Consider the following 13,041-nt stretch of genomic DNA (forward strand, 5'->3'; position numbering starts at 1 on the left):
CATCCACAAGTTGAAAACTTCCTGATCCCCTAAGGACTGAAATAAGATTATTTGATCTTAAATAAGATTTGTGGAAATATCCAAAGTGTTCATTTGTAGAGACATTTCGTCCACATTTCATGAAAATTTTCTCAGAAAACAGGGAAGAATGACAGTATTGAGTGGGAAAACAATTTTCTTAAAGGAAGAATTGAGATATGTATATAAAGTATATATATATATATATATCATTAAATATTTGATGTTAATATAGATTCATGCCTTTAATAACCTTGCTTAAACTCCTAGTATGTGATATTTCCCCCAGCTCTTCAAATTCTGATATCTTGCAGATTCAAAATCATCAGTTAGGTTCTCTTATCTTGACATAATCCATAGAAATAGAGTACTAACCAAGGTATGTTTGATAGCATTGGGAAAGGTTAAGAGAGCACAGTATATTAATACAGATCACCTAGTAATTTTTCTTTACTGGTTACTGGTCTGTTCTGGAACTTGAAAATCCAACTTGTTTTTCCCTTAATCTCCTGATGTCCTCATGTAGAAGTGAGTAAGATCTCATAATCATTCAGATTTTTTCAAGGTTTCTCCAAAAATAAGTAGTTGTTTTCTAGGTAGCAACATCCTTTGCCAATGCCAGCCACTTAACGCGTTAAGTTCAGATTAAAATGAACATACTGATGTAATTCAAAACCAATTTTTTACTATGGAAGTGATACCACAACTCTTCATTTGTTCATATTTCTATATCGCTTTTCATGTCCTAAAACAGAGAAGAGAAAGGAGGAGGAGGAGGAGGAGGAGGAGGAGGAGAAGAAGAAGAAGGGGCAGAAGAGAAGTAGAAGAGGAGGAGGAGGAGAAGGAGAAAGAGAAGGAGAAGAAGAAGAAGAAGAAGAAGAAGAAGAAGAAGAAGAAGAAGAAGAAGAAGAAGAAGAAGAAGGGGCAGAAGAGAAGAAGAAGAAGAGGAGGAGGAGGAGAAGAAGAAGAAGAAGGAGAAGAAGAAGAAGAAGAAGAAGAAGAAGAAGAAGAAGAAGAAGAAGAAGAAGAAGAAGAAGAAGAAGAAGAAGGGGCAGAAGAGAAGAAGAAGAAGAGGAGGAGGAGGAGGAGAAAGAGAAGGAGAAGAAGAAGAAGAAGAAGAAGAAGAAGGGGCAGAAGAGAAGAAGAAGAGGAGGAGGAGGACAAGGAGAAAGAGAAGGAGAAGAAGAAGAAGAAGAAGAAGAAGAAGAAGAAGAAGAAGAAGAAGAAGAAGAAGAAGAAGGGGCAGAAGAGAAGAAGAAGAGGAGGAGGAGGAGAAGAAGGAGAAGGAGAAGAAGAAGAAGAAGAAGAAGAAGAAGAAGAAGAAGAAGAAGAAGAAGAAGAAGAAGAAGAAGGGGCAGAAGAGAAGAAGAAGAGGAGGAGGAGGAGAAGAAAGAGAAGAAGAAGAAGAAGAAGAAGAAGAAGAAGAAGAAGAAGAAGAAGAAGAAGAAGAAGAAGAAGGAAGAAGAAGAAGAAGGAAGAAGAAGAAAAGCAGAAGGGAGAGGAAGATGGGGTTGAGGAAAAAGAGAGGAGCAAGAGTCAGAAGAAGAAAGGAGAGGAAGAAGAGGACGATAAGGCAAAGAACAGCAAGGAGGAGGAAGAAAACAGGAGTATTAACAGGGATCATCAGAGCAGTGTGTCTGAATTCATCCTCCTGGGGCTCCCCATCCAGATGGAAGAACAAGGCTTGTACTACGCCCTGTTCTTGGTCATGTACCTGACCACAGTGCTGGGGAACCTGCTCATCATCCTGCTCATCAGGCTGGATGCCCACCTCCACACCCCCATGTACTTCTTCCTCAGCCACTTGGCTCTCACCGACATCTCTTTCTCATCAGTCACGGCTCCAAAGATGCTCATGAATATGCTGACACAGAGTCAGTCCATCTCATATGCTGGGTGCATCTCTCAGGAATTCTTTTTCTTATTATTTGATAGTCTTGATAGTTTCCTTCTCACTGCAATGGCCTACAACAGGTGTGTGGCCATCGGTCACCTCCTCCACTACTATAATAGTATGAGATGAGTCATATCCTCTGTTTCTTGCTAGTAACAGTGTCTTGGGTCCTATCCTTTGCTGCTGCCCTTGTGCACACTCTCCTCCTAGCCCATCTCTCCTTCTATAGAAACAAATCTCTCTGTCACTTTTTCTGTGAGCTGTCTGACTTAAACTGTTCTGCTCAAACACCACTATCAATGAGCTGTTTATTCACATTATAGGAACAATGATCATTACTCTGCCATTCATATGCATTCTGGCGTCTTGTCACATTGGGGCCACTCTCCTGAGAGCTCCCTCCATTAAAGGAATCTGCAAAGCCTTGTCCACTTGTGGTTTTCACCTGTCCATGGTTACTTTGTAGCAATTATTGGTCACTATTTTGTTCCTTCGTCTAATAACACTAATAACAAGAATGTTATTCTGGCTGCTGTATATTTTCTGGTGACTCCTATGCCGAATACTTTCATCTACAGTCTGAGGAATTGAGATATGAAAAATTCTATGGAAAATCTGTTTAGTAGAGAAAAATTTCAGCTTGATCAGCATTGTACTTTCTATTATCTGGATCTGAGATCTTCTCAGTGACATGTATACAGCTCTTCTCTGAATTGCTGTTTTTTGGTGACTCGTGATTGCATATTCTCTTTTACATTTGTGTTTCATGTTAAGCATAGTTTTTCTATTTGTCCTGTTGGTTTGAGGGTCTTGAGAAAGGTTCTTACAAATACACCTGTATAATGACCTTTGCCTATATCTCTTCCTTTCACATGTTTTGCTACTGTTACAAAAGTTTTCATTTTATTTATGGTCACAGCATTTGGTTCTTTTTACTGGATGATTTATAGCCTTTTTATTTAAAGAAAAAACAAAACAAAACAGTAAAAGGGTACAGGTAATACAGAATTTCAAAAAAATAAGAAATTACTAGTTAATAGATTACATATTGTCATCTTAGAAATAGTTGATCAAGTTACAAAATTAAGCATACAAAGTGGACATTCAAACACTGAGACTGCAAACAGCTGTTCAATGGTTCAACAAAAACTTAGTAATACGGTCATCTATCTTACACATTTAAACACACTTGCAGTTGTGTCCTTTAGAGAAATTTCTTTTCCTATCTTTTTTACAATAACATTTACACATTTTGGGTTTTATTACTCCCACAGTTCTTATTACTTTTTTGGAAGAGAATAAAACCAAATGTGACAAAACAAAGCAGTCAGTCAAAACAAAGGATGGACATAGTACATGATGTAAAAACAGAACAAAAGGTGATCAACAATGGTTACATAATGCCTCTTGCTAACTTAAAAAGGATTGCCTATATCATCAGTTATAATAAAATTGAACAAAACAGTAAAGAACAAAACCAATAAAACCAAAAAATTGGAGACATTACAGGACTTCAAAAGAAGATAATAGTCAAACCAGAATGGGCATCATAGTGAATCTTATTGCCTTCAAAGTAGTTGTCTATACCCTTGAAACTGATAATATCAAACAACAGAATAGAGTAAAATCAGTCAAAACAAGACAGTGAGAGCAATACAGGGCTTCAAATCGAGTTAATAGGAAATCAAAAAAGTTACTATATCATGCTAATTTTTAAAAACTTTTTCTCTTAATTAAAAAATAATACAAAAATAAATAAATTCTAAAAAAGGGGGGAGATTGACATAAAATAGGACATAACAACATAACAATACAGGTCAGAACAGTACAATTTAAGCAACATAGTGTTTCACCACGAGATAACCTGACTTAAGAGTAGTTACCATAGTGTCTCTTTCCTTGAAATATTTGAGTATAACTTTGTATATTATAGCACCCAGCTTATCAAGACAGTGTGAAACTATTCAAGAGGATGAAAATATTACAAGGTATTTAGAACCAGCTAACAGAAAATGAAAAATGCTTTCTATATTATTTCTTTGTCTATAAAAAATTTTGTTTATACTATCACATATAATAAAATCCAATAAGATACAACATGATAAAAGCAATGGAGACAGAAGAACAGTTTGATGGGACTTCAAAACAAGATGACATTAAATCAGCACTGGCTATTATGATGTCTTGTTTTCTTCAAAATAGCTGTTCATATCATCACAGACAATAATATCAAACAGCCCACGATAAAACTATTCCATTTAGTGGGTGAAAACTTTGTAAGACTTCAAAACAATATAATGAGGAATCATGATTACCACATAATTTTATGTATATGTATCATTTCATACACTAGGGAAACTACTCAGATACATACATGTGAGTTTGATTTATTTCACTTATGAGTATGGTCTCAAGCTGCGTCCATTTATTTATAAATATCTCAATGTGAGCCTCCTTTATAGCTGAGTAGTACTTCATTGTATAAAAATACCACAACTGTTTTTATCCATTCCTCAGTTGATGGACACTTGGGTTGTTTCCAAGATCTGGTGATTACAAATTGTGCTGCTATAAATATGGGTGCACATATATCATTGTACTATGATGTTTTCAGTTCTTCTGCAAATATGCCTAGAAGTGGAAGAGCTGGAACAAATGGGACTTCCAATCCCAGCTTTCTGGGAAATCTCCAGACTGACCTCCACAATGGGTATACCAGTCTACACTCCCACCAACAGTGCAGGAGAGTTCCTTTTTACTCACAGCCTCTCCAGCAATTGTTGTTGATGGTTTTCTTGATCCTGGCCACTCTTCCAGGAGTGAGATGGAATGTCAGTGTGGTTTTAATTTGCATGTCTCTAATGAGTAATGATGATGAACATTTTTTCGTGTATTTATTTGCCATTTGTATTTCTTCATCTGAGAAGTGTGTATTCATCTCAGATGCCCATTTTTGGATTGGATCTTTGAATTTTGGGGTCTGATTTTTTAAAATTCTTTATATGTTTTAGACAAATGTCCTTTGTCTGAAGGACAGTTCACTAAGATTTTTTCCCCAGTTTGGGGTTTTCTTTTCACTATGCCAGAGATTTCTTTGACATGCAGAAATGTTTTAATAAGAGTGACCCAGTCTTGTTCAGGAATTCTCTACCTACCCCTATGTCTTCAAGGTTTTACCCAATTTGTTTTCCAATAGATTTAGTGTTTCTGTTTCAATATTCAGATATTTGATCCATTTAGATTTTAATTTAGTATATGGTGATAGACATGGGTCTAGGTTTAGTTTTTGGCATATGGAGAGCCAGTTTTTCCAACACCATTTATTAAAGAGACTGTTATTCTTCCAGTGAACATGTTTGGCCCCTTTATCAAAGATAAGGTGGTTGAGTGTGTTTGTAGTTGTAGCTGTATCTTCTAATCGATTCCATTGATCTTCGGCTCTGTTTTGATTCCAGTACCATGTTGATTTTACTACAGGTACTTTGTAGTATAACTTAAAGTCAGAGATTGTGATGCCTCCTGCCTTGCCTTTGCTGCTTAGAACTGTCTTTGCTATTCTAGATCTCTTCTCATTCCAGATGAATTTTAGGATTGATTCCTTGAGACCTATGAGATATGCTGTTGGTATTTTTGTTGGGATTGCATTGAATCTGCATAAGAGTTTTGGGAGAATGGCCATTTTCACAATATTTATTCTTCCTTTCCATGAGCAAGGGATGTCTTTCCATTTTCTGAGATTTTCTTCAATTTCTTTTTTCAGTGAGTTAAAATTTTCCCTGTATAGGTCTTTCACTTCTTTTGTGAGAGTAATTCCTAAACATTTCTCTTTTTTTTTTTGGTTGCTAGTGTGAAGAGTGGGGCATCTCTTATTTCTCTGTCAGTGATTTTGTTGTTAGTGTATAGGAATGCAATTGATTATTGAGTATTGATTCTGTATCCAGCTACATTGCTGTATTTATTTATTATATCTAAGAGTCTTTCAAGGGAGCTTTGGGAGTGTTCTATGTAGAGTATCATGTCATCTGCAAACAATGATAATTTAACTTCTTCTTTCCCTATCTTTAACCCTTTTAAATTTCTCTCTCGTCTAATTGCTCTGGCTAGTATTTCCAGTACTATATTAAATAGCAGCGATGATAAGGGACATCCTTGTCTTGTGCCTGATTTTAAAGTAAAGGCCTTCAATGTTTGACCACTTAGTATGATACTGGCTGCTGGTTTGTCTTAGATGGCCTTTATTATATTGAGGTAAAAACTATTCCAATTTTCTGTAAAGTTCTTATCATAAATGAATGCTGGACCTTATCAAAGGGTTTTTCTGCCTCTATAGAAATGATCATGTGATTCTTACTTTTGGCTTTATTGATATGGTAAATTACATTTATTGATTTATGTATGTTGAACCATCCCTGCATGCCTGGGAGGAATCTCACTTGGTCATGGTGTATAATCTTCTTGATGATTTGCTGCATCCTGTTTGCCAATATTTTATTGAGGATTTTTGCATCTGTGTTCATTAGGGAGATCAGTCTATAGTTTTCTTTTTTAGTTGGGTCTTTCTCAGGTTTTGGTACTAGAGTAATATTTGATTCCAGGAATGACTTAGGAAGGATTGCTTCCTTTTCAATTTCTTTGAAGTATTTGAGGAGTGTCGACATTAAGTCTTCTTTGTATTTCTTGTAGAATCTACAGTGAATCCGTCTGGGCCTGAGCTCTTCTTTGTAGGTAAAGACTTAATTAAATTTTCTATTTCATTAATAGAAATTTCATTAATGCAGTTTTACATCTTCTTGACCTGGCTTTGGTACTTCATATGTCTCTAGGAATCTTCTTTTTTTTCTGTGTTATCAAACCTTTGAGAGTAGAAGTTTTCAAAATAGGTGTCGATGATCTTCTGTCTTTCTATAGAGTCTGTAGTGCTTTTGCCTTTTTCAATTCTTACTGCATGAATTTGAGCTTTTACTGCCCTTTTTAAAATAAGGTTGGCTAGGGGCTTATCAATTTTATTTATTTTTTGAAAGAACCAACTCTTTGATTCATTGATTCTTTGAATTGTTTTCTTAGTCGGTATTGCATTGATTTCTGTTCTGATTTTTATAATTCCTCTCTTCTTTTGGCTTTAGACTTGACTTGCTCTTCTTTTTCTAGGTGTTTCAGGTGTAGCATCAGGTTATGTATTTGTATTCGTTCTGTTTTCCTGATGTGTGAACTCAGTGCAATAAATTTTCCTCTGATGATGGCTTTCATTGCATCCCACATATTCTGGTAAGTTATGTTTGCATTTTCGTTTGCTTGTAGATATTGTTTAATTTCTTCTTTAATTTCCCCTGTGACCCATTGATTACTCAAGAGTGTGTTATTCAGTTTCCATTTGTTTGTGGGATTTTTGCAGTATTTTTATCATTAATTTCTAATTTCAAAGCGCTATAACATGATAACATGCAAGGGATAATTTCAACCCTTTTGCATTTATTTAAATATGTTCTGTGAGCTAATATATGGTCTATTTTAGAGAATGACCCATGTACTGTTGAGAAGAATGTGTATTCTGATGCTGTTGGATGGAACACTCTGTATATGTTTATCAAGTCCATTTGTTCACAGGTGTGATTCAGTTCTGTTATTTCTTTGCTGGTTTTCTGTCTGGTTGATCTGTCCCTTGGTGTCAAGGTGTGTTAAGGTCTCCTGTTATGATTGTGTTACTGATAATTTGATTTTTCATTTCTGTTAATACTTATTTTATGTAACTGGGTGCTCTGGAATTTGGTGCATATATATGTTAGTTATCTCTTCCTCTTGAAGTTTTCCCCTAACCAGTATGTAGTGACTTTCTTTATCTGTTCTGATCATTTTTGGTTTAAAGTTCACATTGTCTACAGACAGAATGGCTACTCCCACTTTTTTTTTTGGGTTCCTGTTGTGTGAAATATTGTTTTCCATCATTGACTGTCAGTCTGTGAGTATCCTTTTGAGTTAGATGTGTTTCTTTTTTTTTATTTAAAGAAAAGGAAACAAAAAATACATGGAGATAAAAAAGGGTAGAAATAATACAAAACTACAGAGAAACAAACGGTAAGAAATTGCTGGTTGATAAGTTACATATTGTCATCTTAGAAGTAGCTGTTCAGGTTACAAAATTAAAGTATTTAGAATGACATTCAAAAAGTGACACTACGAACATTTCTGCTCAATGATCGAACAAAAACTTAGTAATATGGTTATCAATCCTACACACTTGTTTTACATCTCAAAGAGGGTAAGATTAAACATATCAAAACAGAACAAAACAGTTAAAAAACAATTTAAAGAAATACAGATTTCAAAGCAAGTCCACTGGAGATCTTCACTGTCTATGTAACTGTCTCTAGTTTCTTACAAATAGTTGTCCCCATCTTTACCCACTTTATATACTTATTGCATATTATAGAACTAATCAAATCATTGCAGGATGATGAAGGCTTTTTAGGTCTTCAAGATCCAACATTAGGGAAGATAATAATAACTACCATCGCATCTCTCATTCTCTTCATGGTAGCTGTCCCCATCTCTACATATGCTGAAATTGAACTCAAGAGACCAGTCCAATGTCATTCTAATCAGCGAACAATAGTATTGCTAGAATTTATATCATAATGCTACAAAATTAGCATTGGGTTTCTTAGTGTCTCTTCTTCAGAGTATCTGTTCATTACATCTTGCATTATATAATCTGTTCCCATAAATAATTTTTAAAAAAAAAACTCATGTGTGAATTTCTACATATATATCTATCCTCTCTGTATTATAGGGAAAACCAAGTTGTAACAAGACAGCAAAACAAATTCCTAGAAAAACATGCAATGGATAAGACACATAAGACCACAATGTAGGTGATCTTCCATAGTTACTATGTTTTCTCTTGTTATTTTCAATAGATTTGTCCACAACACCAGTTTAATATAGTTAAACATAGTATTACCTATTTTTGTAAAAACACAACTTTGAAAGCATTGTAGGATTTGAGAGCTGTTACTAGTTAATACCAGTATGGATATCCTTTACATCTTGTCATCTTCAGAGTAGTTGCCTCTACTTTTAGGGTTGATACTAACAAGCATACCAAATTCAAATAAAATCAGCCAAGCCCAACCCATGGTCTTATGATTCAGATTCAATTAAGATCAGTCATAGTAAGGCAATGTAAATAATACAGGATTTCAGTTTAAGTTAATAGGATAGTAAGGATAGTTACCATGGTATAACCTGCTATTTTTGGGTCAGATGTCTGTGCCCTCAAATCTGACATGAGTGGACAGACCAGAACAAATTAAATTCAAACTAAATATGGTGATAAGACTACTGTGTCTTTTAAATCCTGATACACTATTAACAATGACCTCGCCTTTTCTATAGTGTTTCAGAGCTGTCTGTACTAAAGCTATAGCTTACCGTCTCTGCCTCACGTCTGCTACTCCACTTTTCTGCCATAATTTGTCCACCTTATTCCCTCATTCCACTGTCTACCCCGTTCATTGAGGCCTCTCTGCCACTGTTGCTGGAATCCTGGTATTCCTACCTCTCTTTCTCTGGAATGCCCTTCAGCACTCTCTGTAGGGTTGGATTGGTGGCCACAAACTCCCACAGTTCCTCCTTGTCTTGGGAGCATCTTATTTCTCCATTAATTTTGAGAGAGAGTTTTGACAGGTATATGAGTCTTGGTTGCATATTATTTTCTTTCAGGACTTGGAATATTTCTCCCCATTCCCTTCTTGACTTAAGAGTTTGTGTTGATAAGTCTGTTGTTATTTTGATAATTTTCCCATTGTAGGTAATCTGCTTCTTTCCTCTGGCTGCTTTTAATATTCTGTTCTTTTGGTGGATTTCTGGAATCTTGATTATTATATGTCTAGGCGTAGATCTGTTTTGGTTGTAGGTAGCTGGTGTTCTGTATGCCTCTTTTATCTGGATATCATTTCTTTTTGCTATACATGGGAAATTTTACTTTAATATATCTGTGAATATTCTTTGTATTTCATTTTTGGTTGCTCCTGTTCCTCACTCACATTCTTTATTCTTAAGTTATGTATCTTTTTGTCATCTTCTAGTCTTTGAATTGTTTCTTTCTGGTTCCTTGTTATTTTTAAGAGGCTTTTTCTTTCACGATCATTTGTCATAAATCTCTCATCAAGTTTCAGAAGGCTGTCTTTAGTTTCTGTCAGTATATTTTGCCAATGTTCAATGGAGTTTTTAGTTTCCTGGTAATCTCTTTGGATCTGTTTCATGTATTCTAAGTTATGTTTAAATTATTCTTTAGAAGTTTCTCTTTCTTTTCTGATTTCCTCAGTTCTTCCATTTGTGTTCTCTTGGGTGGGGCTTGTCATTTCTTTAATTAATCTCTTTATATCTTGCCTCACTTGGATCAGAAGTACAGCTTTAAATTCATCTATGAGGTCATGGAGGTATTTTTTAATTTCGGCTTATGCTGTGTCCAGTATTGGTTGGTTACTGTGCTTGTTCTCTTCAGTGTTTACTTCTCCTGGGCTTATTTTCTCATTTTGGGCAGCTGGAGATTTTTTTTTAATTTTTATCTCTTGTCATGTTTCTGGATTCTTTCAGCCTGGAGTGTCCTGGGGGCCTCTGGCCCTCTCCGTATTGCTTAGGGCCTTTCAGAAGTGTCCAGATCTCTCTGTGACAGGAGCACCAGGACAGTGGGTCTGCCCAATTCCAAGTCTTCCACTAGTTCTCTGTATGATGCTGAAGCCAACATGGCATCAGGCTCTGCCCAATTTCAAGATGTCCTCCACCAGGCCTCTCTACAGGGCAACTTGGTGATGTCACCAAGCCACAGGTTCTGCCCAACTCTAAGAGGTCTTCTGCCAGACTCTCTGTGTTATTGATGTCCCCGTGTTGTCGGGCTCTGCCCAGTTCCAAGATGTTCTCTGGCCAAACCCAGCAGCCGTGGGACCCAGTCCCCAGTACTCACCAGGGCTTGGTGCAGGTCCTACTGCACACCATGCTGCTCGCCCTCACTGCACTCCTGGCACAGCGTGGAATCAGAAAACTGCACAGCATTCAGCTTCGGAGCTCCAGAGCCTTTCACAATCTCCCCTGGTGCAGACGGGCAGTCCTGGCTGCTTCTTGGGGTTCCAGGTCTCAATTTCCAGCAGTCACCAAAAGCCAACACAGCTTTTCCTATTGGGTCCTCAGGTCAGTTTGCTGCATTAAAGACACGGGATTTGCAACCTCCCATTATCAGCCTTCACAGTCTCAGCATGACTTTAAATCCTCCAGCTGCGCTGTCTTGGTTGATAAGAATTGTTATCCATTCGTCCGGCCCTCTCCATGTTGTCATTTTCTAGCATCTAATATGATTTCTCTGGAGAGACTCTCTGCCCGATCCCCTAGCAAGCCGCCATTTTTCTCTTTTCTAGATGTGTTTCTTGTAGACAGCGTTTGTTTGGATTTTGTTTCTTGATTCATTCTGCCTGTTTCTTTTAATTGGTGCATTGAGTCCATTTACATTAATGGTTATAACTGTTATATGTTGGTTTATTGTTGACATGTTATCTTTCTGTTGTTGCTTCTTTATCTTTCTGCTCTGTGTAGTTGTCTGCTTTGCTTAGTGGTTTTTTCTAAGTGTATCTAAACTGTCTTTCAATATTCTTTGCATGGTTGGCTTGGTGATCATGAAGTTCTTCAGCTGTTCTTTGTCGCGGAAGTATCTTATTTCTCCATTGATTTTGAAGGACAGTTTTGCAGGGTACATCAGTCTAGGTTGGAAATCATTTTCCTTTAGGATCTGAATACTTCACTTCATGGTCTTCTTGACTTTATTTTTTGTCCTGAGAGGTCTGCAGTGATTCTGATAGGTTTTCCTTTATAAGTGATCTGTCTTTTCTCTCTGACAGCTTTTAATATTCTATTATTTTGGTGGATTTTTGGATGGTGATTATTACATGTCTGGGTGTAGTTTTATTTTGGTTATGACTATTTAGAGTTCTATATGCTTCACTGATCCTGATGTCGGTTTCCGATCTCATGTTTGGGAAATTTTCAGCTATTTCTTCCTTAAATATCCTCTTGACATCCTTTATGTTGTCCCCTCCTTTTTCATTTATCCCTATCAATTTTATGTTGTTTTCTTTGCATCATCTTGCAGTTGTTGAATTGTTATTTCTTGTTATTTTTAAAAAATCTTTTCTTTCCTCGCTAGCTGCAATCTTGTCTTCAAAGTCTGAAATTCTACCTTCACTTTCATTGAGGTGGTTTTACAGCCTTCAATGAAATTTTTGATTTCCTGTATATCTCTGCGCATCTGTTTTATGTATTCTGTTTGTTTCTTATATTGTTCATCCTTTTTGTTTAGTTCCTCCATTTTTTTTTTTTTTTTGTGGCACCAGAGATTGAACTCATGACCACATGCTTGCCAGGCAGGCACTTTTGCCACTGAGCTAAATCCGCAGCCCCGTTCCTCCAATTTTTTAACTGTGTCTTCTTTAGATATGTTCAGAATCTCCTTCATTTCTTTTATCATTTCTTCTTTTACCTGGGAGATTATTTCTAGTTTGAATTCCTTTAAAGTTTCCCATAGTTTCTTCTTTATTTCAGTTGCTATTATGTCCGATATTTCAGGTATACAGCATATATTTTGTTCTATGTACATTGCTCCTAAGGTTTCTTTGGATGGGCTGGAGGCTTGAAATTGTAATTTGGTCTTTTGTTTTGTCATTTTCCTATATTTTTGTGTTTCAAGAGTTATTCCAAGGCTTCCCTAGGGTCTGTTGAAGATCCTCTTCAATGCCCTCAGCTCCCGGGACTCTGACCACCCAGCTCCCCAGATTGAGAGAGGGTCACTGGGAGTGGGGCAGGCCAGCCCAAGCCCAGCCCCAGAACTGATGGTGCCCACTCACCCAGAACTCCAGAGTCCTCCAAGTTGGGGAAGGGGGATGCCACAGGCCCGCCCAGGACCCGCTGCACTGGTCCAGCCACCAAGTTCCTTCTCAATTTATAGCCTTTTGTAGGAAAGCTTTTTTGCATCATTCAACCTAAACTTTTTCTTTCACTAGGTTTATGATTTTACTTTTGTGTTTTATTTTACAATATATTTAGAAATTGTTTATGTTAGTATCATTAATAAGAAATACAGTACA

This window comes from Cavia porcellus, unplaced genomic scaffold (genome assembly GCF_034190915.1).
Source record: "Cavia porcellus strain 051 isolate PalLab524CR breed Dunkin Hartley unplaced genomic scaffold, mCavPor4.1 scaffold_1, whole genome shotgun sequence".
In the NCBI taxonomy this organism is placed as follows: domain Eukaryota; kingdom Metazoa; phylum Chordata; class Mammalia; order Rodentia; family Caviidae; genus Cavia; species Cavia porcellus.